The sequence below is a fragment of the Mauremys reevesii genome, linkage group 23, assembly GCF_016161935.1.
Source record: "Mauremys reevesii isolate NIE-2019 linkage group 23, ASM1616193v1, whole genome shotgun sequence".
Classification (NCBI taxonomy): Eukaryota; Metazoa; Chordata; order Testudines; family Geoemydidae; genus Mauremys; species Mauremys reevesii.
Genome location: NC_052645.1, coordinates 8475096 through 8499868, shown reverse-complemented (window position 1 = coordinate 8499868; position 24773 = coordinate 8475096). Strand labels below are relative to the sequence as shown.

General features: G+C 44.3%; 1 protein-coding gene across 1 annotated transcript in view; it reads left to right on the top strand.

The window, feature by feature from the left end:
• Window positions 1–1053: 1053 nt before the first annotated feature.
• Window positions 1054–24773, top strand: part of HIVEP3 (HIVEP zinc finger 3) — a 413559-nt gene continuing 389839 nt past the window's right edge. The window contains exons 1-2 of the mRNA XM_039511413.1: window positions 1054–1177; window positions 2411–2520. The gene's annotated coding sequence lies outside the window, so the exon portion shown is untranslated. The remainder of the gene's footprint in view (window positions 1178–2410; window positions 2521–24773) is intronic.

Sequence of the window (24773 nt, the reverse complement as noted above, 5' to 3'; positions counted from 1 at the left end):
ACACTTCATAAACACAAAAATGACTATGAATATCCCCACTTTAGGGGGGAAATATGGGGATCCATCAATTTCTGTAAAGCTCTCAGATACCATGGTCATGAGTGCAGCATAGATGCCTTAGATCCAGACTCACTTACTGAAAGGGAATTTTAAACTCGGGTATTTGCCCCAAACAATTTTTGAATTGTATGTCTGATTGTAAAAGTCAACAGTTTTTGCTATGGTGGTTACTTTATGTAAACTGTCGAGTTACAAAGCGGAACACTATCACCCGCCAGGCATTATCTGCAGAAGAAATTAACAAGTAATTTCAGATAATGGATTCCTTAGAAAATGTTCTGTTTGTGAGTTAAAGTGATTTAAATTAAACATGCACATTATTAATTGCGAATTATTTGGCCAGCTCTGTTATGACTTTAGGGCGGGGGGCCGAGGAACTGCAGCTGGAACAACTGGCTCTCTTAAGAAACAAAGATTCCCATTTTCATACAGAAAATCTCCGCCGATAAGAAGCTCTCCAGGGCGCAGGAGATGGAAGCAGAAGTGTCTCCAGAACGCGCCGCTTTTCGCCGTTCTCTGACCCCTGCGCAGCTCTGGAAATGGCCGGGGGGGCTCTCCGGCCCCGGCTGGTAGCCCCCTGGCTGGAGGGACCGCGAGCCCCAACGCCGCTGCTCCCCTGCGGCAGCTGCCTGGCAAAGCCCGCTCGCTCCCGAGCCGAGGAGAGCCTGGGAACCCCCCGCCCGCGGGGTTAGTGTCAAAGCCTCCGCTCCTGCCAGGGCAGGTTGTGCAGCCGCGGCTCCCCGGGGCCCGCTCCCCGGCTGCAGCCCTCTGGCCGCGGCGAGCCTGCGCTCTGCGGAGCCAGCCCCGGGCCGCTCCGGCTGTTGACATTTCCGGCTGCGAGGGCCCGGCCAATTGGCGAGAGCAGGCAGCGCGCTGGAGCAACGACACATGAAATATGATAATTTTCTGCTGAAGAGCCGGGGGAGGGGGAGGGAGGGAGGAGGAGGAGGAAGGGAAAGTGGCTGGGGGGGCGGGGGGGGAAGCACCGCTTGATTGCAATGGTTTGTCCGACAGGCTTTGCAGACCCAGGACTATACCGCAAACAGAAGCGTGGTGGGTGCTAAGTGACAGCACCCCGGGGAGAGCCGCCGAGGATGCTGCTCCGGCTGCCCCTCAGGTGGGCTGGCTAATGCGTGTCCGCAGGGGAGACGCGCGGGGCGGCTGGCTGGATGCACGGGGCATGTGTCTCTGCAATGGATGGCTGCGATTGCTGCCCTGGAAGTAGGCTGGGGCGCCCCAGCTTCGCTCAGGCTCTGAGATCCGGGGGCTGGGGCGGTGCTTGGGGGGTTCTTGTTTGCTAAAAAGAACCAGGAAATGTGCTCCGGAGAGGTCTAGCTGCCTCCTCGCCGCCTGCCTTTAAAAAACGAGGTATGGAAGCGTCCCAGGGATGGGATGGTCTGAGCCAGTGAAATGTGGGGGAGTGGAGGGCGGGGGCTGGGCATTTCTCGTGGTGTTTGGGAAGAAGTGTTTGGGAAGAATGCTTTATTGCATGCCCGAAACTGCCCATTTCAAACTTTCAGCCCTCGTCCTTAGTTGTGATGGTAAGTACTTGACAGGGGCTGTTCTCTGCCTTTACTTAACCCTGTCATGGCAAGTGGGGAGAGTAGCTGCTTCAGTAACTATTTCGGCCAAAGATTCAATAGCAGTAAAAATAATATCCATAATTGGAGGCTGTATATTGAGAATTCAGTGTGTATGGTAACTAACGGCTATTTAGTTTTGTGGTGACTATGTAGCTGAGTGGCAAGTTTATCAGTTTATTTTTATTATCTAATGCAAAGATTACACTCTTAAAGTCTGTGTTGATAATAATAACATTTCTTCAGAAAGACCATTAGTCCAAACGATGCCCGATCCCTCTTTTTGGGCTGTGTGGACAGGGTTTTTGGAGCACTGAGTGACAGCTCTCCTGAAGTGATAATTGGTGTACTGTATCTTTAAAAGGTTAAAACCCTTTTCAAAAAGGCCTAGACTCATAGTGGGAAAAGACAAGAGAGGCTTTGGCTGGCTTTGGATCCAGAAAACAGCTGCTGATTCGATTCTGCATCTTCAGGCTGAATTTATTACAGATTTTTCAGCAGCAGGGATTCTAGGAGGAAGCTTCCGTTTGGGTTTCTTGACCATGGTTTATTTTTATTCAGAGGAATAACAGAGGAAGGATTTGTTCCGGCTGGAGCATGCTCACAACCTGCAGGATCTCCCATTATTAAACTGCCTAGTTTGGGGCTTTAATCTACATGTTTTATTATTGCCGTTGTTATTATTCGGCACCGTCGATCTACTAATCTTATTTTTATTTTAAAAGGAAGCTGATCTCATAATGAGCTTTTCCCTTCCTTGCTTGAAACAGGTGCTAATGAAAGAATGCAAATAGCATTGGTTGATCAGAACACTTCATAAAGAAGGGAACAATCCCCAAGCCAAACCAGTACAGAATCTGCCTGCCGTCAGACAGCAAAGGTAGGCACTGGGATTTTGCATTCTGCATGTGTCTGTGTATGCGTGTGTGGTGGTGTAGTATTTTTGACTATTGCTGCAGTTGGAGAACAGCACAGCGAGATTCCATTTTGCTGCGCTTTCCTTATGAGAGGTGTCAGGTTGCTGTTGAGACAGCCTGTTGGGCTGTGCTGCTGTATGCTGTGTCTGTGTGTCTGTGTGTGAGTCTGTGTATTCCCTGGGTGGGCTGAGCTCACTGCTCTGCATGGCGTGATGGGTGAGATCTGTGAGCCTGAAGTAACCTTAGCAGTGTCAATCAGCATACATCAAGAGTGTAACCCTATCTGTGCCACGCTAGACATCCACACTGCTGTGCGTTCTTTTTTAATTAGCTTTGGCTGTGGCCTGAATTCATCGTCGATTGACAGCAACTTCGTTTTCGCTGAATGTAGCCATATTTTGCTCATGGAACAGAGGAGGCCAGTGTGGGTAGAAGTAAAATGCCTTGTCTGTTGGCTAAGAATAAGATTGACATGCTGCTGTTTGGGGGCATTTACCCCTAGCAGAGGTCCTGACCATTGCATTCAGGAAAAATGGGCATGTGCTCTCTGGGATGCCTCATCCTGCTAGTACCAGTGTTGTGCCACCTCTCACGGCTATGTTGAGTTGGTATGAAAAGGCCCTGTTCTGTTCTCATGTCTGGTATTCATACTCTGTCTCTGGTGAATACCCAGAGCTACTAATTGATGTTCCATCTGATGTAAAAAAAGGGGGATTTGACCCGTCCCTCATTTTCACAAGCAAATCCCTGACCATAACCGAATTTGAATGTCCTCTCTCCTACACAAAGCCTGGTCACTGGCAGTTCTCCTTATACCCTGCCAAATAATATTTGGATCCAGTCAGTGTTAGGATTTTCTTATCTTCATGGGGTTGTCCTTTGCTATGAGCCTTCATAGAATTTGGCGGGTTATTGTGACATTGTTCTGCAGATGCTGTACAGCAACCTCATGCAGTACCTGGCTGCGTGTCTTGTTCATGCACTCAGTTTTCTGCTGTGTTTCACAGAACTGCAAGACTGGAATTGCAGCAGTGACTGCAGAGGGCTCTTTTGGGGTCAGATTCTGCCCGCATCTTATTTATGATCTCCTGTTGACTTCGGTGCTATGAACCTCTGAGGGCAAAATTTAGCTCTTAGCCTGGGAATCTGGAGCTAGATCTTAATGTCTTTAGGTAGTTTAGTGAACAGTTGGGATTTTGTCCTGTGTGATAGAGGATAGGTGCCTATTGTAGAAATGGCCATTCATTTTTGACCAGGTATTCAGGAAATGGTCTGCAAGAAGTTTGCCATTGATTAATTGTAAAAGCCAAGAGCGTTCAGTGCATGACACATGGTGTTTCATAGGAACACCCTAGTGAGTCCCCTAAAAACAGAATTGTTATGGATATATCTCCCCCAACTAATTACTTTAATTAGGAATTCATGGACATGGGTAAATAACGTGCATGCGGTATGATTAAAACAAATTGTTGGCTCAGTGACTGTGTCGATCCGAGAATATTCCTGCAAGCTCTGTTTCTTCCTCTGAGTCATTCACCACATGTCTGAACTGTCATTAAGTTCTCTTCCGCCAGCCCTTTACCTGTGCTGCTGCTGACTGTTTGGCTAGTCTGCCCCTGGAGATTCCGAGGATTGCTTCTGCAATGTGTGTGTGCATGTGCGCACGCGTGTGCATGCACCTCTCTCTCCCTCTCCCTCCCCTCCCCTTCCCGAAATGGCAACTCTGTCCTAACGTGAACTTTTCACCATCCAAGTTCATACTTTGCAGAGAAAATGTAACGTGTATTTTAACAACTCTGGCATACCCCCCTAGCAGACCAATAAACCTCAGATCAGTTAGTTATGGGGCATTGTTTCTGCAAAGATAAGAGTCTGTCTCTGGTTTTACTCTAGGAGCACGACCGTCAGTGAACCGAAGCTGCCGCCCTGCTATTTAATAGATTCTTTTCAAGATTTTGTTTCCACTTAAGGGGGCAGGAATCCTCTCGGCTAGAAGCAAACACAGTGGGTTTATTTATTTATTTTGTTGTAGCCAGCTTGTTTGCACAGCTTGTCATGTGAAGCGCTACCATGTGAGAGACCCTGTTCATTTCCAGTCTTGGGGCTTCGGTAAATTCAGACTAGCAGGGGTTGGCAGGATTGTTGAGATATAGTATTTGGATGAGAAACCTCCAAAGAAAACTTTAGGAGCTGCAGGAAAGTGATCTTGGTAACTCACTAGGAGATGCTCTTCCTACGGAGTCACTTTAGAACCATTGTTCCATCATGGTGTCAGGGGGTGATGTGCTGCTGACAGGATATTAACATCAAGGGCCTCATCTCTCTGTGGCCATTAAAAATTCCATGGCTTTTTTTTTTTTTTTCAAGAATAGGGAAACATGTGAGTTCTGGCCAAATTCCAGTTGTTCCATTGTTCCTCCCAAAATTCCCCCTGTAATTTCATTTGGATGTAATTAACTTTACTTCCTGTTTTGACTGGTTAGGTAGGATTACTGAGTGCTTCTAAATAGCTATCTTATTCCACCCCAGAGGTGTCTGCATTCACACAGTATATGCAGTAACTCTTGTAAAATACTGTATATAGTTTCTAAAGTACATCAGGATTTTATGGGAATTTATGGCCCTCCATAAATTAGATTATTGTTATTCTCCAACTCCTGGGGATGGAAAGGGAAAGATAGGAGTAGAGCTAATCATTCTGAACACCTTTAGAAACTGGGTCAGAGAGCAGCACCACAATCTCATAGGAGACTACTGGTCCTTTTGGTTGTCGTGTTTGTAAAACAGCTGTCGATGTATATGTGTGCACCCACACCCACACACTAAGATATAAGTGTGTAGAATAATAGTTTACAAGATGTTGTTGAAAATTCTGAAATTTGACTTTGACCAATCTGATAGTCTAAACTGATGCCTTGACAAGCAGAGCCCGTTCTGGGCAGATGGTGATTGCTGGGTGTGGAAATCAAGGCCTTTGAAAAGAGATACCTGAGCCCTCTTGAATGCCTCCATAATGTGGTGTGTGGTAATTTTTGTACTTAGCCATGGTTAAGACCAGTGGTTCTCAAATATCCTGATACCCTTTTTGATTTTTGGAAAAAAGTATGGACGTCCTGTTAAATATATTTTATGTAAATGTAAGAAATTTCCTAAGGAAAATCCAGACAGTTTGTGGATGTGGCAAACATGGAATCCAGTTTGAAAAGCTCTGGTTTAGAGCGTGCTGTGCCTTCTCCTTCTCCTGTATTTCATGAGCTTAGTTCAGGATTTGCACCTAGATTTTAGTTGGTCCATAATTACCATGAGTCTTAGCTCTCTTCATTCATGATGCGAAGCTGGTGAGGAATGGAACAGGGTGTGACAAAGTGGGAATTTTCTTAATGTTTTGTATGAGTACTCTGTGTGGGCCTCAGTTTCCCTATATGTTGGTGGTGTGAGAAGGGTGTGTGATTGTTGCAGAGACCCCTAGAGGGCAGGTGTGACTGCCGTGTAGCTCCCTGGGTCTAGACAATGGCCAAGCATTCTGCATCCTGGCACGTGATAGCCGGAACCCCTCCTCTGCAAGAGCCAGCCAGAGGAGCTGGAGAACTACGAGAGAGTTGGAGGTCAGGGGACTGGGTTGCCCAGGAAACAGCACAAAGGATGGAGGAGTTACAACTGGGCGTGACTGAGGGTAGGCGGCTGGAAGCTGGTCAGTCTCTTGGTTTGGGACTCGGGAGGGCTGTGGGGGTACAGCCCAGGGCTCTGGGTCTCACCAAAATGAACTTTGCTGTAACTTCCTGCTTTCTGAGCTAACAAGATCCATTCTGTATTGTGTTCCAGACAACTAATAAACCCTTCTGTTTTACAGTGCTGACTGAGAGTCACTGCTGACTGTGGAAGTTGGGGTGCATGGCCCCTTTGGGGGCACATAAGACTTCACCAGGTGGACTCACTGTGGGGAGCTCATGGCGTGAAACAGGGTGCTGAATGTCCCGAGGTCAGACCCAGGAGGTGCTGAAACCAAGGATGCTTGCTCTAGTGAGAGTGTGCCCTCAGGGGTGTCACACTGCAGGAGGGTCCTGTCTGAACTTCATCCAGAGCAGTTCCAGAGCACTGAGTCTGCTCTCCCGTGACACAGGGTCAGGACAATAGTAATACAACACTGACCCAAAACTGTCATTTGTAAATGGACCAGCTGGGAGCAAGTCACTTTCCTCGGTATGGTGGAAATGAAAACAAGTCTATGCTGATTTGTGGCTAAAAACATCTCACTCGCTCAACACAACAACTAAGCACCTACAGCTGGTATGACTGAGAAGCATGTGTGTCGCCCATTAGCATGGATGTCTCAAAGACTGGGCAGGGACTGTCTTATTCTTCTGTGTTTGCCTAGCACAATGGGGCCCTGCTCCATGACTGGGGCTCCTAGGTGCTACGGTAATACAAATAATCATTAGCAGAAAGCTCTAATGTATTCATTTCTTTGGTGGCCTAGTCAGTGTTGCCTCTTGTTTGTCGGTAGCAAAGTGATGTTCAGACAAAGGGCAATGTGCTGCTTAACCATGTTTAAAGGTTACTAATCGTGCTCCCACGGAGATATCAGAATTGATAGACCCCAACATCTTCATCTGTATCTTTGAAAGACTCAAGACATCTGTGCTGAGGGTAGAGAGGTACCAACTGCTTAACTCATGTATTGGCTCCAATTTGGGCTCATTGTGTAACTGCTGGGGGAGGAGGAGGTGATATGAATTCTTGTTAATGTTTAGGACTCTCTCTTCTTACTCTGTGTGGAAAATGAGGCAGATGGGGGAAATGACTTGGCCAAGATCTCAGTACGAGTTGCTGGCAGAGTTGAGCACAGAAATGAGGAGTTCCAACTGCTGTAGACTCCAGTGCTTTCTATTTTTTTTTTATTTATTTTTCTTTTGCATGACTGAGCATTCACCGGTCACTAGCAGCCATGAAAAAAATGCTTGGAGGAATATGTGTTATTTTATAAATAATCCTTATGGTTACATACATAAGAGAAAACCTGGCTCATGACTGCCTGCAAAATAGTCATGGGATGAATCAGATTCTGTTGTTCACATCTTAAGTAATTTATATTACTGAGAGCTGGAATAATGTTCACCAATCAGATTGTCTAACTCTTGGGTTCCCAAATATTTTCATGGCATGCACCAATATTTAGTAGATAGATTGTCTCATGGATACTTCCACTCCCATTTATGATCTCATAACATCTGTGTGGAAACTATGACAACTGCTTCTATGGAAGAAAGGTATTTCAGAAGTGGTTAATGTATCTGTTGAAGAAGTTTAGCAAGTGGAAACAAAAAGGAAGAGCAAGCACCCCATGATCCACCAGGAAGGACTCCGTCATGTACCGGTGCTTCACAGATCACAGATTGGGGATACCAGTCTAAGCAAATGCGTGATTCTTGATTTCACAGTGAGTTCCATGAAAAATAATAGTCACCTGTAAATTCATCACACAGCTGTTGAATATGGGTTACAAATCCCCGCCTATGGCTCAACCACAGGCCATTTTCCAGGTCACCTACTCATTATGGTCACACTTCAGGGTTTCAGTCAACCACCTGCAGAGGTCAGGAAGGGATTCATCCCTCCCCATGTGTTTTAGGTTTTTTGTTTTTATCTGCTCCCTCTAATGTGACAGGGATGGCCATGGCAGGAGATGGGACATTGGTTGAGGTGGGCAAGGGCTCTGAGGTAGCACTGAGCATTCTGTCTCTCTTGGCTGGTTGGCTCTTGCTCACATGCTGAGGATCGAACTTGTCACCCTATGATTGGTCGAGAAGGAATTTGCTCCCAGGTCAGGTTAGCAGGGACCTTGGGCTCCCCCCACCTTCCTCTGCAATGTCACATGCCAGGATTAGCTGGGTATATCTTACTTAATCATTTCCCTGTCATTGCAGGGGCCTCAGGCCTGGTGCACCTCCATCCCCCCTGTTCTTGGACTGAGACACATAATGGTCTAGTCTCCTGTCAGCTGTGACACTTTGGTCTAATTTGGGGTGTTGGGTTTAGTGTGCAGGTGCTGAGTGGTGTTGGTGGCCTGTGATATGCAGGAGGTCAGACTAGATGGTCTGCTGGTGCCTTCTGGCCTTAAGCTTACCAATTCCTCACTTCTCAGTCTCTCTGTATACTGACTCGCTCCCTTCCTGATTTCTCACTATGGTAAAAAGGCCACATGTATCTACATCTTACTGTAGGGGGAACATTAGTAACCACTATGGTTCAGGTTGCAGGCGTGTTTCCATTCTATTCCCCTACATTCATTTGCTTGTAACTTTCTGAAATTTTCAGTCTGTCATTTTCTAGTCTTGGTGAACACCTGAAAGTGAATGTTATGGGAAAGTTTTTGTGCAAAAATGGTTCACGTTGCTATTCAGTGGCTCCATAATCAGGTGAACTTTAATGGCCTGCTACCCAAAAACAGCTTAAGCAGTTTTCTTACTGTATTTTTAAAAAAACGCATGTTGGTTTCATTCTGCCAAGCGTCTGTTGCTAGAGATGTATAAACAATATGATTGCTAAGCAAACCACATTCCTACAGAGTAGGGACAGCTCAAAAAGGCACAGACCACTACCACCTTAATTGTAATTTATCACAGTTATAGTCAAATATATTCTAATCCGTTACAACATAACTTCTTTATATTACTTATGGGAATAATGAGCCTGATACCTGGCCAGATGGTATCAGGTGAAGGGAGGAAGTGCTTTGTGCTCACGGCAAATTTGGAGGAAGGCCATTAGAGTGGCTTTGCATTCTGATGTCTCTGATGGAGGTATGTCCTAATCCCACCAAGAGACAGAGTGGAGTTTTTATATGAGAAATTTAACAGCTGGATCAATGAGGCTGTCTCATTAGACAGATTGGAGAGTCATAAACTTTGGAATAGCTTTGACAGTGATGAAAAGGATGTGTTAATCTATGAAAGCAGACTTCTTCCTGGAGATAGCACATTGTCTACCCTACAGGGTGCATGGATATATGGCCAGCAGAGTTGGGAGTCCCAGGTTTGTGGAAGATGTGTCAATAATGAATTAAAAGTGTAGCCCTGTCACTATATGTAGGCTGTTGGATTGCTGTTAGAACACTGACAATGTGCTTGTATTGTTTGGTCTGTAATCAGAGTCAGTGGCAGGCTTTTCAGAAAAAAGGGGGAAGTAGTCATATCTCCAAGTAACCATCAACTTCTGAGCGTTCCATCTGAGATTTGCTTCGTTCAGCAGAACTGGATGCCCTGCTCCTGAAATGCCTTGTCTTGCATTTATTTCGGCAGAAAATGTATTTTCTTGCATGCTTGTAAAGTGCTTATAAACCCGCACAACTATGTAATAATGATAATTGGGTTTTATTTTTCCGCGATGAGTCGAATGTGAAACCTATCAACACCCCTGAATTTTGGGGATGGTTAGATTCAGATCTTGATGTTTGTGGCTCAGGCCCAACTCTCTTTTTGTTAGGTACCCAGAAGAGTAAGGATTGAATTTTCCAAAGCACCTAAGTGACTTTGGAGCTCAAGTCCCATTGAAAGTCATCTGTGTTCTCCAAACCCATTAACTACTAGTCACAATTTTGGGACGACTAGGACATTAGCTGGACTAGAATTACACATGTTTTCCAGTAGATTCATTGCATTACATGTAATAATACGTAAAATAACTTCTTCTTTCAATGATTACCTCAATTTATCATCCCTGGAGGAAAAATACTGATATACGTTCTGCAGATGCTGGTATTCTGATTATTTCGACAGCCCCTGGTGCTCTACAGACAAGGAAAACACATTGCCCCAGCTCTGGGGAGCTTACACTCCCACATAGGAATATGATTATTATATTGCTGTTGTTATCATTTGGAAAACAAAAATGTAGTATGAAAAGGTGGAAGGATTATGGTATTGTGCTTACAAGTCTGGGTCAGATCTGGGTTCAGTTCCTGGCTCTGCCACTGACAATCTGTGTGACCTTGGGAAGTTGCTTAATCTCTGTGCCTCAGTTTTCCGTAAATAAAAGGGGATAATAATACATTTTTTGTCCCACACCTCGTCTGTCTTGTGCAGTTATAGTGTTAGCTTTAGAGGGCAGGAATTGTCCGTCACTGTATATGTTTACAGTAAGGCCCTGGTCTTGAGTGGGGCATCTAGGCACTACATAATACAAATACTAGATGATGATAATGGAAGGCATATGCCCTTTCGAAAATTATACAGAGGCAATTAGCTTTCACTTATTGGACTTTCAGTCTGTAGGGAAGAAAAATGTTTGGAACCGCCTGGTAGCTGGAGGGAAGTGCACTTTTGAACTTTGTCACACAGCTGCCTTTGGCTCACAGACTTTTGCAACAGTTCCAATATCTGGTGTTATTAAATGGTTCAGAAGTGGTAGTGCATTTAGTTGTAAGGGTGTGTGTGTTGTTTTTAAGTAGTACATGAAGTATAGAGTTGTAAGAACTTGTGTATGCCTGATTATTTAAGTGTCCATTCCAGTGGAGGTGTCGCTGGCAGATGGGAGTCATCATTTATTTCACCCCTCATTCACAGAATTTGCATTTCTGTGTTCTGATTTGTAACAGCCCATGGCAACTGGCACTGATCAATGTTCCTTCAGGTTGACCTGTATTGCAAATACATTGTGAATGATGACATAACTCAGAAGTGTTCTAGAAAACAAACTTTTAAAGGGAACTCTGGGAAAATAACTAAATCCTCAAAGTACTTAATTTAGTTGGAATGGTTTGCAAGTTTATTAACATAAGGGTGAAACATGTCATGACAAAGCTGCAGAAAAGTGCAAACTGTGATCAGTGCATTTTGAATTTTCATTGCTATGTTATGTAACAGAAGAGCTGCATGAAAAAACAGCAGTAACTGCACACAAGACTCATGCTGCCGAAGATCTGCATGTGGAACTTCAATTATTGGAGGGAATGTTGTCTAGTGGTCAGGTCAGAACTTCTGGGTTCTATTCACAGCCCTGTGACTGACTTGCTTTGTAACTAAACACTAGACCAGGGGTCGGCAACCTTTCAGAAGCGGTGTGCTGAGCCTTCATTTATTCACTCTAATTTAAGGTTTCGCGTGCCAGTCATACATTTTAACGTTTTTAGAAGGTCTCTTTCTATAAGTCTATAATATATAAAAAAACTATTGTTGTATGTAAAGTAAATAAGGTTTTTAAAATGTTTAAGAAGCTTCATTTAAAATTAAATTAAAATGCAGAGCCCCCCCCGGGCCGGTGGCCGGGACCCGGGCAGTGTGAGTGCCACTGAAAATCAGCTCATGTGCCGCCTTCAGCACCTGTGCCATAGGTTGCCTACCCCTGCACTAGACACTTCACATGTCTGTGTCTCAGAGTGTAATGGTACCTATCTAACAGAGGTTTTGCAAGGCTTAAGTAATTATTGTTTGGAAAATACATTTAGATCAACAGGTGCAAAGCAATGTATCAGTGGAAAGTATGATTACTTGGTATTGATAGGAATTCCATACATTTTTTCGGGGTGCCATTGCCACAGCAGTTTTTCTCTTTCCTGCCCCTTAATGAAGAAAACATAATGGGTCTTTGGATGGAGGGTAAGTCTTTCCTTGGGTAGGTGCACACCAAAGTGCTGCAGTGTAACTCCCCCATGTGGACACTGCAGATACAAACTTAAAGGTCCCTAGTTTACACTATTGTAGTCCTGTTTGAAGAGGATCACATTAGTGCGAACTGGGAACCTTTACGCTTGCACCCACAGGATCCACATGGGGGAGTTACAGCACAGCACTTAGGTGCGCGCTGCTATTTGCTCCCCCACAGGAGGCAGTGTAGACATGCCCTAAAATAAGCCGTGGTCTTGTAATTACCGGCTGTTTACATCAGGGGGCTAGTCTGGATTTATGTTTGTGTAAATGAGAGCAGAGCATGGCTCTGTATTTCTGTGGATATATGCAAATGGCTGAAATAAGGCTGGGTTGTTCAAATGTAACTGTAAGCCCCAGAGCTAGAAGGGTGGAACTCTGCTCCCTCTATAGGGGAAAAGGGGGAAAACCTGCTTGCACCAGCCTCTTTTCCATGAATTACTGTTGTTTACCCATAGTTCTACATAGTGTGTTTTGTTGGGATTTGTCTGTTCTGAGTGTATACATGATAACTGTTACTGTAACTGTACCCATAAGAGGGCATACGAATTGTAGGCGGCGCGGCCTGGAGTAGATGCGTCACCCTTACTGTCAGGTAGTGGTCTCTGGTTTGGGAATGGGGTTCAGATTCATCACGAAGCGGGGTGGAGGGCTCTGTCCTTAAGACCAGGGGCTGGGGAGTGGGGATTCTTACCAAAAGTTTATGTTTTGCTCTGGGTTCCCTGCCTGGAGATTCTGAACCATGAGACTGAATGGGATTAGACTACACTGGACCAACCTAGGCTGTCTTTTTCTTGCAGCGAAGACATACACACAATCTCCATCCACCTAACCCCCACTCAGGTATAATTAAGGTGATCAGGCAGGTTCTATTTTGATTTCCAAGATCTAGAAGTAGCAGAATGGCTCTGGGTGGGGGCCTGAGCTCAATTTTATTTATATTAGAAAATGACCCCGCGGCAGATTGAGCCCAGCCCTTGTCACTGCCATTGGCGCCTACTTAGAACGGCTGTAAAACGGTCACGTTTCTTGACTTTTGATTGCTCAACGATGCAGCCATAGTTTGGCATTAACATAGTTTTTACATTTAATTTCCCAGGTTCTTTAAAATCCATGGATAGAGAGAGACCAATCATGAAAGGCCAACTGATGCCAGTTGAAGTCATTAGCAAGCTGAGTATTTGTAGACTTAGCATGTACCACTTGACCAGAGGTTGACTTTATCTTTTAGTATTGCAAGCAAAATACACTTTTATATACCTGTACACTCATGTATACTTGCAAGTGCACAATTAAAAAAATACCCTTAAGGTGGCAGGAGCATCCCCAGACTCCCTGCAATTTCCCCGATTTGCTTTTTTGGGGAATGTTTTTAGCAGTTTAAACCTTTCTAAAGCCTTAAAGCTGCCTAAGCAGCTTAAACCAATCTAAAGCCTTAGATCATTTTAAACAGGTTGTGCCAGTATAAGGACTTAAGACAATCTAAATACCTTAAACAGATCTAAAGCTTTAGTATGAGGATTTGGTCAGTCTCAGCTTTGGCTGACTGGTGCATGATAAGTCTACTAGCGTGTGGCTTCCCATTGACCTGATCAACACTAGTTGGCCTTTGCCATCTGATGCCTGTTAGAAGAGACCCCATTTCCATAATTCTGGTTTTCTAAAGTTGGATATTTAATCACTCAGGAGTAAGGGAATACAAAAGTTAAGGATGAACACACAACCTTAACTCTGCCTCCTTTTATGCCAATGTGTTCTGATAGTTTCTAATTATAGCATGTGATCACAGTTATTGTAGACACAGGTAATGCTGTAGTACAATGAATGATAGAACATGATGGATAGGATTTGAAAGGATCCTAAGGGCGTTAAGTGCCAATTGAATCGTCGCGAGTGCCTAATCGCTTATATGCCTTTGAAAATCCCATTCATATTATTTAAAGACCTTATGTGACCATGTAATTAAACACTCTTTCATATGGTCGTACATTTCATATGTTTGTACAAGGGAGAATGATTTCATGCTGTGTGGCCAACCTTAACGTTTACATTTTCTTAATTTTGAGTGCTATCTCTGCCGCCTCATCATTGTGCTAACATAGAGCCTCATTATCCGCTCATTCCTTCCAGTGACAATTGGAAATAACCCACTGGTTTCTGTGATAGCAGAATTAGCCCTAAAACTACAGTCCCAGTAAAAGCCGCAGTCAGGGAAATTTTCCATTCTGACCTTCTTACCTACAGAAGGGGCCAGCACCACTTCTCCCATGTCCAGTCCTCAGATGCTGGGTTGCAGGTTGCACACCCGAGTAGATATACGCAATCTGAGCTTCGGCCTCTAGGACAAGGAATCAGCACTTCGGTTATTTTGGCCACGACACTGGACAAATTCCATTGGTGGTGTTGCCACGTTGGCCCCTCAAAGTAAAATGTATCTTTATTATGAGCATCACAGCAAAGGTGAGTTACGCTAAATGATTAGGTGTGTTTCTTCTTCACAGTGTCTACAAATGACTACAAATTAGTTCATTTTAAATTCTGTTCTCAGTGACTGTATATGATAACATAGTAACAGAACCAAATCAATGGGAAATGAAAATGTTACAGTTCATAGCAAAGACTGTAACTTGTAAACTAAGCTGGCATCTCCATTCACTCTGAAGATGAGCTCTGTCATGTAAAATATCCACTTTTCTATTAACGTTGCATGAAAAGTAACACAAAAACACACTCTCATTCTGTCTCTCTTTTCTAGTAGCCTGGGATATCTTAAGAGACTTCAGATTCCAGGAGGAGAAAAGATATTAGGATTTTCATAACATTAGCGTTTACATTGTTACGAATCTTTGGAAAACGAAAAGCAAATTTCACTTCCCTTTCTAGAAGTAGTTTTTTCCCCCGTTTCACATGGTCATTTATTTGTTTATTGTGGGGCTGCTCAGGAATGCTGGGCTGCTGACAGTGGTTAGCCATAGCACAGGTGCTCATGAGTCCCAGGCTCCCAGATTTTATTCATTTAATAAATTAATGCAATATATTTATTAACCAGAAAATAGCATCCGAGTATTTGTTTGAAGGGAACTGTTTTTGTTTCAATATGCTAACTCCTGAATTCTTTTGCAGTTGTAGATAGCATCAAAAATATGTAAAACATAATAGAAAGCCTGAATGCTCTTTTAATAGCTGTCAGATCATCTTCTGGGAGAACAGAAGCCCCTGAACTCAGGTCTTGGCAGATATGTGGAGGGGGAAGTGATTTTCATTTACAGTATTTTGCATTAAAATGTATGCATTTGTCTTTTCACAATCCACCTATATTTCTGTTAATGAATGTGATTGATTTTTTTTGAATAAAAAGCTTGTCTGTTTAGAAACAAACAGTCTACATAGGAGGAATGCCATGGGGGTCCAGAAGCACCTGGGATTGCACAGCACTATACATTCAGTTGCAGGTGGAGTCATTGGGCTATAGACTATGGATGCAGACATCCAGTTCATAGTAAAAAAAAAAATTACCTTTCCTCCTTAGAATGTCTGGTCCAAGGAGGTCAGTATTAACTTTGCTAGCAGTGTAAACACATTGCAGCTGGGTAAATCCCAGATGAGCCAGGGCAGAGAACAGCAACATCATTTTAAAGCTGGTTATTTCCCTTTTGACTGGAAAAATAAAAACTATCTGTAAAGTGGTAGACCAGGATGTATTACTGCTTATGATACTCTTCTATAAGCATTGTAAGGCAGTGGATCTTTGCTGCTACTGTCTATATGGCCTCGCCTGCACAAGTGAAAGGTGGCACACTAATCACTGTTTGGACCTCCTACCATGCCTCTTGCACACCATGCATCCCTAGCAGTGCAAAGCCATCCTGTCACCTTCTGGATTGGGGCTGGGCATTGAGTTAGGCTACGTCTTCACTACTCGCCGTATCGGCGGGTAGCAATCGATTTCTCGGGGATCGATATATCGCGTCTCATCTAGACGCGATATATCGATCCCCGAATGAGCTCCTGTCGACTCCGGAACTCCACCAAACCGAATGGCGGTAGCGGAGTCAACATGGGGAGCCGCGGACGTCAATCCCGCGCCGTGAGGATGGTAGGTAATTCGATCTAAGATACTTCGACTTCAGCTACGTTATTCACGTAGCTGAAGTTGCGCATCTTAGATCGATTTCCCCCCATAGTGTAGACCTGCCCTCAGGCTAGTCACTGTGTCTGTCAACACTGCTGCAGTGGTGTAGCAGCTGCACTGGTGCAGTTGGTCCTCCCGGGGAATCCCCGAATGATCCTGCTCACTCTATAGTGACAGCTTGGAGCCCTGGCTCTCTTACCTGTCCAGCTGGCAGCATGCAGGCCTGAGAGCTGGCTGGGCACTGCCGTGCCTCCAACTCCCTGTTCAAAGGAAGAATGAAGCAGCCAAAGCAGTGCCTGGCTGGCAGGGCCGGCTCTAGACCCCGGCGTGCCAAGAGCGTGCTTGGGGCGGCATGCCGCCGGGAGGGCGGCAGGCGGCTGCGGTGGACTTCCCACAGGCATGCCTGCAGATGCTCCCCCGAAGCCGGGGGACCAGCGGACCCTCCGCAGGCACGTCTGCAGGAGGTCCACCCGAGCCGCGGGACCGGCGACTGCCAGAGTGCCTCCCGCGGCGTGCCGCCCTGTTTGGGGCGGCCCAATTCCTAGAGCCGCCCCTGCTGGCTGGTCTCAGCTCTGCCCCCCTAAAGCGACCCCTCCTTCACCCTGCAACTCCCCTATCAACAAATGTCACAAACACAGAATGAAAACACAAACCCACTAAAATCATCCTGAGTAAAATCTAATCCTAATCCTCGTCTGGGATTTCTGTGGCCACACAAAGGACACTCTGGTTAGTTGATAGGGGGTGGACACACACATACACATAGACACATGCATATACTTCACTAGGGGTCACCATAGATGTCCAGTTCCTGCCTCGGCAGCATCTCCCACATGCCTGAGCTCTGGAAAAGAGCCCACAGAACATGTATATTAGTTATGAGATATGCAGAAAGGCTGTCCCTGGTCCTTCATGTCCCCTGGTAAAGCCGTGGTGCTCGAGCACTCGCCATCCCACGCCTCCCCTGAGGACTGATGCATCCTGGGGGCCCAGTAAGGGGAGGGGGGAAATGGGAGTCGAGGCTGATTTAGCTGCATGAGAGGGCCCTGTGCAGTAGAAGAGGGTATCTCTCTTTTCTTCAGTTATGTGAAGTTAGTGCACAGGTCAGTTGCTAAAAGGGAGAAGTGAGGCATTGGTAGCAGCAGAGGTACTGTAAGGGCTTGTCTAGACTGGCAATTTACAGCGCTGCAACTTTCTCGCTCAGGAGTGTAGAAAAACACCCCCCTGAGCGCAGCAAGTTTCAGCGCTGTAAAGCACTAGTGTAGACAGTGCAGGAGCGCCGGGAGCTACGTCCCTCGTGGAGGTGGTTTTTTAGAGCCACCACACAAGCCACATGAAAGCACGGTCAGGCAGTGCTGCCACAGCAGCGCTTTAGCACTGCCAGTGTAGACTAGCCCTAACATTAGGAGATTTGCGTAAGGATTAGCAGAAGAATTCCCAGCTCTCAGCTGTTTGCTAAGACTCTTTAGCCCTGTTTGATCTGAGATTTAGTCAGCAATTGGGCGTTTCTTCCACAATTCTTAGAAAACACTAGATGTTGGGTGTGTCTAGGCACATATGTATAGATAGGCGTGTATCTCATAGGGCTAAAGCAAGTGTATAAATCAAAGGATCATATTCTGGCAGGATGCTCTATTTTGGCACCTGCCAGAAAATCTGTGTACCACAGGGGAACGTAAAAGCAGATGGTTTCCATTATCAACTCTGGCTCCTCCACTCGATGTGAAAACTTGGGGATCTGTTGATTTGTGGGCCCTCTGTGACGTGAGCTGTAAGGGGGTGTTCTGGGGTGGGTAGTTAGGTGTCACGGAGCATGGGCCAAACATTTGTGTGCATAAGCCTCTTTACCAAGGCTAGTGATAACTTTGCATCTGTTTCCCTTCCCTCCCTCGGCCATGCAGATTACTGTTGTTGAGGGCTTTGCTTAGGGCCGCATCCATCCAGAACGCTAGCTCGCATGGAAACTGTCTTCCATCCTGAATGGACTCCTGTTTCGTAGCCATGTGGCCTGTTTCCAGACTTTGTGCCCATGTGAATGGGACTGTGTAGGGTAGGTAGGCATGGTTTTCTACAACAAAATTGAGAAGCTTCTGAAAAATAGGGGCAGGTGGCAATGCTGGCACCAGCTCCAGATCACGTGAGTATTGCTGGAATCAGCTCTATGACCATCATGTACAAAGTTAAAACATATGCCACAGCATAGACTATGGCTTCTTTTCTATATACAAGGAAATGGGGTACTTTATGGCTGGTACAGGCACTTCAGCGTATGAAATCATGTCCATTTATCTTTGCAAAAAAGGAGACTAAGTGGGGACCTTATTCAGGTGTTGTTAAATTCTGAAGGAAATAAATAGAATGAAATAATTTCCCTAAATTACTGGGCCAGAGATGAACACTAGAACAAATGGCCACAAATTTATGGAAGGGTTGGGCAGGTCAGGGATTTAGGAGAGGTTTCTTTAGGCAGGTTAATGTGTGAAGCAAATGCTAAGAAAATCAGCAGGAACAATTAATAACAATTGTTGTAGACAGCACTGCTTAAGCGTTTGGAAGTAAGGACAAAATGTGGATTACAGCTGATAACTCCAGGGAGAGAGTGGGTCGATGTCTCCCACGATTTACATGTTACGTTAAAAAACCCCCACAACCCAGCACCTACAAATATTTAATCTGGACGGGGAAGAGCTAGAGAGTATTTGAATCTTTAGGATTATGAAGGGTATGAATGGAAACTGCTCAATCCCTCCTTTTTAGGCGGTCCCATAATACTGGAACAGAGCAGTCACTCAGTGAAATTAATGGGTGATCCATTTAGAATCAGTGAAAGAAAATACTTCCCGCAGCACACAGCCAGTGTGTGGGATTCGCTGCTGCAGGAGGGCAGAATCAAATGCTGTGACTCCACTTAAAACTGGACCTGATTAATTTTATCTCCAATAAATTAGCCTGGTCCTTATCCCATTGAATTCAGTGGGGTTAAGATTGGACCCAATATTTATAGTTAAACATGCAATGATGGGTACAATCAAATCTTATGTTTTAGGGCATAAATTGGTTGCCGCAAAGATCAGGCAGGAATTTCCCCCCACCAGGGCATAGCTGGCCATGTGCACTACACCTTCACCTTCTTCTGAGCCTTCAGCTGTTTGCCATTGGCATAGGCAGAGTGAGACAAAAAGGAAGATTATACAGAAACAAGGATCAATAAATATTTTTTTATTTTTTTAATGTCAATAGTAGTGGGTCCAATCCTTTCCTCCTGAGGTCAGCGGAAGTTTTGCCTTTGATTTCAATGGGATCAGGGTTTGGCCATAGGGGAACACAAATGGTTGCGTCCTACTGTGATTTGCTTCAATGCACAGTCCATGCATTGCACCATCAGAGCCATTCCAGGGACATGGTATTTTTCTCATGAAATGGCTCTGGACACTGCTGCTGTTTGTTGGTTCTGCATTTCACTCATTTGATCCCTGTTACTTTTTTCTGGACCGTACCACCTTACAAAATGCTTGGAGCTTCCTGGAGAAAGTCTGACTCCTCTTTTTAAGCCTGTTTTGCTGTCAGTGTGGTTAGTCTGTTGCCACGGCAGCAGCAAGTTACACAATGACTTGGGAGATCTACATTCAAGAGCTGACTTTGATCTGTGGGCTCTGGGCCAGAGAGGATTTAGGTGAACCATGGGCTCTGGTCTAGGGGAACAACGTGACCCACACGCACTGTAGAAAGCCCAGCTGGATGGTTCACTGGTGTTGGCACCAATACTATAGCAACTCCTATTCAGTGATCCACTACACAGAATTGAGTTCGGCCCTTCTGGCTGGTGAAATGGTGCTGGTAACAGAACTCGGTACATGGAGAGAAATAGGCAAGTGGTAGCACGTGTTGCCAGCATTGATAGCTCCACAAACAGCACTAGGAAAGACATCTGTAACGACCCCAGTTGTGCACAGTTGTAGCTGAACTTTCACAGCAAACTGCTAGAATGGTGAACTGCCCCAGCTGAGATTTTTTTCTATCACTTAGGCTGTCTGAATGCCATAAGTAGTTTCTGGAATGCCTTTAAGCAGCTTCTCGCTAGTGGTCCAGTCAAATGCTGCTCGGCTAAGCAGAGCCACCAGCCGTTCCAGACACACTTCTCTAGAACTGGGTGCAGTCACTTGCAACTGCTGCAGCCACCACTGTGATTTACTTCTGAGCTCTAGGGCAAAGCAGTATTTGTAATAACATTCAGGAGACCTGCTGGCAGTAAAAAAATATCTTGGTGCTGTCAACGCGCAGTGTGGAAATCCCAAGGGAAACACCTGATACTTAGCTGCAACTTGGGCTGAGTTCTTTTGTTTTTTAATGTGTTGAAGGAGAGAGAGAACTGCCTTGGATATATTCACCAGCAAAATAGCACATCCAATCTTTGTATGGTTTTTGAGGTGGGTGTGTCTCGTAGAAGTTCCCACCCGCCAAAATTCCCTGTCACTGGATGAAAAGCAGCCATCAGAGTGGAAGATGGAGAACTCAGGCACAGAGAGGTGATGTGAGCACACAGCGAGTCTGGGGCAAGCTGGGAATTTAACTTTCATCTCCTGAGTCCCAGTTCAGTTTCTTAACAACACCCCCACCCTGCCTCTTGCTGGCCGTGCACAGAGCACGCAGTAGCCGGATTAGAACTCAGTGTAAGAGTTCAGATCTTGCAAGACAATAATCGGGCTTTTGTCCCTTTTGCTGTTACTGTTCAATTCCTACAGTGGATCCCATCTGAACTCTGTGCTCTCATGTAGCAGAATGCTGCTTTGGTGGACTGTACCACTTATTTCACTTGAAATAAAATAGCATTCTCTCTTCATTGGCACTGTTGGAATCGTTTGCCCTTCTCCAGCCTCTGTCTTTGAGCGCGTTCCCTAGGAATGTACATACAATCCTTCATTCTGTGAGTGCACTACACAGGGCAATATGACATTATTTGGCCAGTAATACAATATATAAGGAGCTGCACCCTTTATTTCTCCTCCAATAAACAAGTTGAATGGTGTGCCGCACTATGTTTCACCTGTCCCTTTTCTCCAACTTTGCGTACATGCATTTAGTATTTTTTACCTTTCATAAATGTTTTGTTATCATATAAGTAATTGAGTGAGTCTGAGTATGAAATGGCCATCTCAGCTGGGTGACTTCCTCCTTTGCGGATCTCCCTCGTAAGGAATACTTATAATGATGAAGCTCAACTGTATTATCTCTTCTGTAAAGAAAAAGGTTTTGTGTAGCTTGCATTTTCCAGCATGCTTTGTGGAGATGAATTGTAGGTACATTGAGAGGCAGTCCTGTTGCCTTTGCATTTGCCTATGAACTGAGCCTAGAATATTCATGCTGTTCTTGTTAATTAGTGGGACACCCCTTGTGGTTGGTTAGTTCCAGGCAGAAAGCTGAAGCACATATGTACAGTCTACAATATTTAAAAGATGCAGTTATTATAAGACATCCTTTCCCTTTTGTTTGTGGAATGCGAATTCTGTGAACAATTGATACAGTGGGTGTTGAGAGAGATGCTAACCTGTAAGTTCAGTGTTGTTTGGATTTTGTGATTGCTGCTTTTATGTTCTGTGGATCAAAAATGATCTCCAAAGCCTTTTGGTGTTGATGTATGGTCCCTCTGGGGAGCATTTGGGTGTAAGGGGTCAGATGCCTTGTAGTGCTAGAATCACTTAGTTCAGTCTATTTAGCTTAACAAAGAGAAGGTTAAGGGGTGACTGGATCACACTCTGTACGTTTCTACAAGGGGAACAGATATTTAACAATGGGCTCGTCAATCTAGCAGAGAAAGGTTTAACCCGATCCAGTGACTGGAAGTTAAAGCTAGACTAATTCAGATGGGAAATGAGGCATACATGTTTTTAACAGTGAGAGTAATTAACCATTGGAACAATTTAGCGAGTTCATGCTGGATTCCGCATCCATGACAATTTCTAAATCAAGATTGGATGTCTTTTCTAAAAGATCTGTTCTAGGAATTATTTTGGAAAAATTCTCAGGCCTGGGTTATACAGGAGGTCAAACTAGGAGGTGACGCACATTGTTCCCTTCTGGCCTTGGTGTCTATGATTCCATTAGATAAGAAGTAGTGCATTATATTCTCTCTGTTTTCAAAGTTTGGGTAGAATTTTACACCTTTCTGAATGGTACAGAAATTATTTTACTTAATATTTATGTTGCAGTAGCACCTAAAAACCAGTGAGATTGGGGCCCCATTCTTCAAGTCACTATGACGGGCTTACAGTCTAAAGGATAGCAGGTGGATGAGACAGGCGTGGTGGGAATAACAAAGTAACAAAAATAATAAGATGTGTGCAATTCTTAGCCAATCAGGAGCAATCTGGTTGGGTCAGTTGGAAGCAGTTATAAGTGCTCCGATACTGTGTTGATAAATTATATAGATGAGTATTAAAAATAACCTGAAGTGACTTGTCACATCAAAAAAGGAATGTAGGAAGTGCTATACCAGCTAAGACTAGCTAATCTATCTCGGTATCCTATCTGGCAGTAGGCAGCATGGGAAGCTTAACAGAAAGCTGCAAGAAAGCCCATAGTGGACAGTTATGGAATTAGCTGCCCATAGAGGTAGAGCTGGTTTAAAAAAATTTTTTTTCCATGAAAAATTTTCATGAAACAAGAAGCTTTTTGTTTTCCTTGTAAAACTGCAAACAAGTAATTTTTTAAAATGTTTCAATATTTCTGCCAAAAAATTTCATCTAATTGATTAAAATTTTTTGGTAGAATCAAATGTTTTTGCTTGACTTGCTGAAATATTTCAGTTTTCAGTTGCCAAAAAAACAAAAAAATTTCAAAAGTGGTTGGGTTTTCGGTTTTTCAACATAAACCTGAAAAACTGTATATTCCAGCAGGTTGAGAAAATAGCCATTTTCTCCTGACATTTTTTGGGGGGGAATTTTGCTGCCACAGAGGGAGTTGTTTCCCAATACCAAGGAGCTAGTGATTGCTTTTTGTCACTTACTGGTGTTTTTATCCTGTGTCAAGTAATAGTGGGGGTTACATTAATATGAATACAGTAATAGCCTCACCCACTTTTGAATCCTGTTAAGCTTTCAGCTTCAGTATGATCTTGTTGCAGTGATTACCTACAGGGTAATTATACATTTTGTGAAAAAGTATTTTCTTTTAAATACTTAGTAGAACTTGCTGTCTCCCTGCAAGGTGAAGACTTTGAACCCAATTCTCCAGTGTGTTGCACCATGTGTTGTCATTGACACCCATGCAAAATGAAAGCAAAATAGGTATAAGCCCTGCTAAATCAGTATTAGAGTGTTTTAAACCCTTCACAGCTGTCAGTAATTACATAAGGTAAAAGGCAGTGGAAAAGCAGGTCCATTGTTTCTATGCTCTTATCTGATTTAGGAGTTCACAATTTTGTGGCTCTGGATATAGTGATCATTCAGATAAAATATTGAGAAGATGGAGGGATGAAAGCCAAATTGACAAGGTTCCAGTGCATTAAAGATGTTGGTGCAGGTTAAACAAATTCCATTCTAAATGCTCTTTGGATCAGTTTTTTTTGGGCAAATACTTGATCTGTCCTCCAGATTTTCAAGGCTGTGAGCTCTGAACTGTGCCTCCAAAAAAACCCTCAAAAAACACTTTGCTAAAATGTATTTCTGGAACGAACAAACACATTTCCTCCAAGATATAGCATGCCATGCTAGCAATTAGAAATTTTACATGCACACAAATGTGGAGCAATGGCTCAGCCTGCAGACTGTGTCTGTTACCTTCTCATGCCGGTGGGCATGAATCTCCTTCCTGGCATTGGGAGCATCTGCAGGACTAATTAGGTAGAAAACAGGCCTTGGGGAAAACCCCTTTCTTTCTTTTTTTTCCTCTTCCAGTGCAGTGAGCAGAAATTTGCAAGACAAAAGAATTTGCTTTGCATTGTTCATTTTGCTTTCTGTCTTTGGGTTACATGGAAACACACCTGCCATTTTACTGCTTCCTGCAGCAGATGCAAATAAAGCATCCTCATAAGAAAATGTTATATCCCTTAAAATAAACTGTGCTGCTCAATGGTGTGTATTGTCTCTGTTTTCCTGCTGGAATGCGTCTGCAAAAACAGAAAACCACAAGATAAAAATACAGTTGCCCACCAGTAATAAAGAGGGGTTTCTGTCAAAGGTGTGGTCAAACTCATGTCTATTAAGTTTCATTTTCCAGTGCAGCAAATGTTTTTTCTTTCTTTTCTCTCTTTTTCCTTCTCTCTCCTTCCCCCGCCTCCTTTCTGTTTCTCAGAAGCTCCTTAACAGACTCTGCCCACAAATAGCACCCGCTGGGTGTGACAGTCAGCAACACTGCTCCAGGCATTTACTTGGCACAGGATCGCTGACTATTGTGCAGCAGCAGCAGCGGGTGATGTTCTGGTTTCATGCCCTTTCACGGCTAGAGC